At 46.7% G+C, this 5,469-nt stretch overlaps 1 non-coding gene across 1 annotated transcript; it reads left to right on the top strand.

Annotated features, from left to right (window-relative positions):
• Positions 1-694: 694 nt before the first annotated feature.
• Positions 695-801, top strand: LOC116524329. Its single transcript, XR_004257278.1, has one exon. It is a non-coding gene; the product is annotated as a U6 spliceosomal RNA (small nuclear RNA).
• The last annotated feature ends 4,668 nt before the right edge of the window (positions 802-5,469 follow it).

The raw sequence follows: 5,469 nt of genomic DNA on the forward strand, positions 1-5,469 counted from the left end.
TGATCTCAAACTCCTGACCTCAAGTCTTCCACCCACCTCAGCCTCCCACTGCGCCCAGCCTGAAATCTTTATTAATTTAGCATTTGTTGAATGCTTATTTAGGGACCAATGTTGAATTCTCTGAGGACTACTGAGAAATGTAAGATGTCATTTGGCCTCCAGGAACTTGAGATCTACCTGCGCAGTCAGCGGTAGCACACACGAAAGAACCAATGAAATACAATACAGTCAAATGGAACATGAGCAGTACTAGATTATGTGGCAAGACAGTAGGTGCTGAAATATAGTTTAATGAATGGTTCCTGAGAGCATACTGTGTACCTGGCTGTGCTGAGTTCTAAGGGGTACAAAGATATGTGAGACATGGTCCCTACACTGGAAACACTCCATTCTAATTGGAGAGACACCCATGAACAGACAATTTTGATATGCACAAGCTGTGGTGGCAGCACAGAGAAGGGCCACTGAGGCCAATCCAAGTGACATGACACCTGAGCTGCATCAGGGCAGCCGTGCCAAGCAAGCCTGGAAGAAAGTTCTAGGCAGAGAGGACATGAGGAAAAGGTTGGATGGCCTAGTTGTGGTTCAGAATCATAGGTAGGGAGTTCTCAGAGGCAGGGAGAGGCAGAAAATAAGGTTACAGAGGTGACTAGAGATGGGATCATGAAAAGCCTTGTTAAGAAAATTGACTTTGGTGCTCGCTTCAGCAGCACATATACTAAAATTGGAATGATACAGAGAAGATTAGCATGGCCCCTGCTCAAGGATGACATGCAAATTCGTGAAGCGTTCCATATTTAAAAATAAAAAATAAAGAAAGAAAGAAAATTGACTTTGGTGAAGTGCGGTGGCTCACGCCTGAAATCCCAGCACTTAGGGAGGCTGAACCAGGTAAATCACTTGAGTCCAGGAGTTTGAGACCAGCCTGGCCAACACGGCAAAACCCTGTCTCTACTAAAAATACAAAAAGTAGCTGGGAAACAGGGAGACATGCCTGTAATCCCAGCTACTCGGGAGCCTGAGGTGGGAAAATCGCTAGAACCCAGAAGGCAGAGGTTTAAGTGAACTGAGATTGTGCCACTGCTCTCCAGCCTGGGTGATGGAGTGAGATCCTGTGTCGAAAAAGAAAAGAAAAGAGAGAGAGACAGAAAGAAAGAGAGAAAGAGAAGGAAGGAGGGAAGAAAAAGGGAGGAAGGAAGGAAAGCAGGAAGGAAGAGAAAATTGACCTTCTCTTAGTAGAAGTTGGGCGCCACCGGAGGCTTTTCATAAATAAGTCTTATGGCTGGGATGAGGATGGACTTGAGGGGGACGAAACTGCAAGCAGCGTGGCCAGTTAGAAAGCAACAAGAATGCTCTGGTCAAAAGTGATGGGGGCAGTGGCCGCCGGGATGAAGAGATGACATACTCTTTTACCGCCTAGAATGCGTTTTCCCTGTTTTTTCACCCAGTTCACTCTCACGCATCCTTCAGATCTGTTTCTCTGGGATACTTTCCCTGATCCCCTGGCCAGTGCAGGTCTTCGTACTGTGCCTTAGCATAGCTCTGGATACCTGCATTCTTAACTCTTCCCAGTCGTCATTCATTCTAGACTTATTTCTGAGGTCATTTGATTAGCATCTGAGTTCCTCATGAGGACTCCCAACTCCATAGCTGTAGAATTGTGTCTGCCTTCCCCACTGCATACCCCTAGTTCCCGCACATAGTAGGGCTCAAGAAATATTTCTGGAAAGAATGGATGACAGATTTGACTGCTATTTGGGAGCTCTATGAGAATTCAGAAAACATTCCTGTGGGCTGGAAAAGCTGATGTCAACTTCATAGACAAGATGTGAACATAGGAAAAGTTAAATAATGACACGGAACAATATGGTAGAGTTGACAAGGTGGTAGGTGTCAGGAAGAACAGCACCAACACTGTGTGTTAAAGGAGGGAGTTTAGTAGCAGCTGTGATGATTTTGTCAGCAAGTAACAAAAAACCCTGAACTCAAACCGGAATTAGCTGCAAGGAAATGTATCAGCTCTCATAGCAGAGTTCAGAGGAAGGGCAGGCCAGAGGTGTTTGATATGGCAACTTAAGGACTCCCTTCCCTGCTGCTCCACTATCCTCATGTGGGCTTCACCCCCAAGCTGGGTGGCAGGAAGTCCACAGCAGTTCTAGACGTGGAACCATCCCACTGAAGAAGGAAAGACGGTCTCTTCCCACTGGCCAAAATTTGGTTATAAAACCGTTCCCGGCCTGACAACTGGTAACATTTCTTCAACTGACTTAGACCAAGCTCCATTCACTCCTAGAACTGCGATGGGGTCAGCGCCTACTTAGTTACAAAGGAATCAGAAATCAGAATCTGTTTGACAATAATCAAGGGGAAACTAGATGTTGGGTGAAAATCAAGTGTCCTCTGCAGCCCTCCCCTTTGTATATCTAATATCTGCCCACATCATTCATCCTAAACTGAGAGATCACTCTGTGCTGAAATCATCTAGAAAAGTCTTGAGGAATGAAGTAGAACATAAGTCTTAAAAGAAGCATAGCACTTGGCCAGGTGGAGAAGAGGCAATGAGAAATAGGAACCTGGAGGTGGGGATTAGCCAGGTTTGCTCCCCCGAAAAATACCCCTAAGAGCTACTGTTTAAATGCAGGCAAATGTTGGGTAATGGAAAGAGATGGACTGGTGGCAAAAAGACCTGGACTCACATCTTGGCTTGGCCACTCAAGTTTCTTAACCTTTGGGAATTTCAGGTTTCTCCTCAATGAAGAAGAACTGGAGGGTCTGGTCTCCCTGGAATGTGCTCAGGATCACATCAGACTGTTTGGAACAGAAACTTGCATATTGAAGGTGCCCAACCCATGTTTGTTTCCCATCGTCCTTCCTTGGAAAGGAAGGCTGTTCTAGAGAACACGTTGAGTTGCCAACACAAACTTCATTTCTACTGTAAAATAGAGGCACCAGCCTGTGCTTGGATGCCAAGACTTGAAGCATGAGTTTTCCTTTGCTCTGGGTTTTTTGGGTTTTTGTTTCTTGATATAGGATCTCGCTCTATCATCCACGCTGGGGTGCAGTGGCACCATCACAGGTCACTGCAGCTTCAACCTCCCAGATTCAAGCAATCCTCCCACCTCAGCCTCTGGAGTAGCTGGGCCCACAAGCATGTGCCAGGCACCATGCTCAGCTAATTTTGTTTGTTTGTGTTTCAGATGGAGTTTTGCACTTGTCACCCAGGCTGGAGTGCAATAGTGTGATCTCGGCTCACTGCAACCTCTGCCTCCTGGGTTCAAGCGATTCTTCTGCCTCAATCCCCCGAGTAGCTGGGATTACAGGCACCTACCACCATGCCTGGCTAATGTTTTGTATTTTTAGTAGAGACGGGTTTCTCCATGTTGGTAATGCTGGTCTTGAACACCTGACCTCAGGTGATCCACCTGCTTCAGCCTCCCAAAGTGCTGGTATTATAGGCGTGAGCCACCACACAGCCCCAGTTTTCATTTTAACTTGAGTCTTAGGTGAACGTTGGGCCTCCTCTCATCTTCTTTATTTCTAGTCCTTGATCTCTTTTTTTTTTTTAAATATTCATGCTCATAGTCGTATTTATTTATTTATTTATTTATTATTATTATTATTTTTTTAAGATGGGGTTTCACCATGATGGCCAGGCTGGTCTTGAACTCCTGACCTCAGGTGATCCACCCACCTTGGCCTCCCAAAGTGCTGGGATTACAGGCGTGAGCCACCGCGCCCGGCCGTCCTTGATCTCTTTTGACAAAAACTTTGAGGAAATCAAGTGAGAAACAGGAAGACTATGGATGAAACATGGAGCCACGGATGCAAAGATGAACAGAGTGTCCACATAATGCCTCGGTCATCTAAGGTTTTGTCTAAGTGCCTGGCTGTCCAAGAGGACTAGAGCTATACTTCCACATCCTCGGGGCCATCACAGGCTCCCTTGAGATCCGAGGATTCTGTGGACCCTCTTGTCAGAGAAATGCACATATGTACAAAGAGTGTCATGTCATTTCCAGGGTTTCTGGGATACTCTGAAGCATCTCCTTAGACTGTTGAATGAGAAGCCCCGAATTAGGGGATTTGTTTGGGATGATCCAGGTCTGGTTTCTGCAGGAAATGGGAAAGGAGCTGGCCTTGCATCAGTTCAATATCACTTAGTGAGTTCCAGGATGCCTGCTGCTGACCCCTTTGTTCCAGGCTCCACACTCAGCCCTAGGCCTACATGCTGTTTGGAGGATGGACTGTGTGCACGTGCTTTTGGTGACAGTGATGCTGACTTGAGAGAAACCAGCTCAACATGTTTTAGATACAGAATCTTTGTCCTGAAAAAGAGGCTTGCCTCCTTAAGAGCTCTTAAGAATCCAGGAACAGACAGACAAAGAGACAAAAAGATGGAGGTGTAAATATAGAGAGAAAGAATGGATTGAAGATTTTTAAAAACAACAGCGAAAGAGTCAGAGAGAAGAGCCAGAGGGTCTGATAATCTGAGCTGCATCCGGGAAGAGCAGTCAGAGGGATGTGGGGCAGCAATCTTGAAACTGCACAGCACTTACGTAAGATTGAGAAAACATCAATTGTCCAGATCAAAGAATGGGAGGGGTGCTTTCTGGAGTTTATGAGAAGGTTAAACCCTTCCCCAGCCTCCCGTCCATTGGCGCCACCTCTGTCCCCGCAGCTCCACAGCCTGTGGTCTGCAGAGGCCCAAGGACACACGCTGCCCTGCTGGAGTGTTAGCTGGCGTTAGGACTGCAGCAGCCGCTCCTTAATGGAGCTCCCAGGAGCCCAACCCGATCGCCTGCCTGCATTATTAATGCATTATGTCATCTTTCCTTGCACTTGCTCTCCGCTGCTGAAATTTTATAGAGCCATATTATTAATTGAAGCAATTAGTGCTGGGGATATCGGCACAGCCATGTCAGACTGGAGATGTGCAAGGCAAGAATCGCTCTCTCTTTGTGTCCCTTTCTCCCTCACTCCCATCCTCTTCCCTGTGCCTCCCCACCCCCACCCCTCTTGTTTCTACTCCACCCCCACTTTTCTGTGTCTTTTTCTTCCAGTTCTCATTCAATATCACTCTGTAGAGATTTGAGTACCCCCTACCCTTCTTGGGCTGAAAGCATTCACATACAGTCTCTGACCACTCCCCTAGCAGGGACGGACAAACAGAATGACAGCGTTACTGTGGCTAACTGACGTCTGGAGTCACTGGCCTAGTTAAATTCAGATAAGAGACCATCCCTCACAGTCCTGACACTGGCTCAGAGGCCCTGGTGAGTGTGCAGGGTGGTAGGTAGAAAAAAAATGGGGCTCATTCCCTGTCAGATCTATTCATTCATTTATTCACTCATTCATTGGTTCATTCATTCATTCATTTTCCTTCTGTGTGTACTCAGCCTTATGCTAGGTGCTATGGGAAATAAACGAGGAGATAACAGAGTTCTGGCCCCCTGGGACTGGTATGGTCCC

Source organism: Sapajus apella, unplaced genomic scaffold (assembly GCF_009761245.1).
Source record: "Sapajus apella isolate SASKATOON/1434 unplaced genomic scaffold, GSC_monkey_1.0 scaffold44, whole genome shotgun sequence".
Lineage (NCBI taxonomy): Eukaryota > Metazoa > Chordata > Mammalia > Primates > Cebidae > Sapajus > Sapajus apella.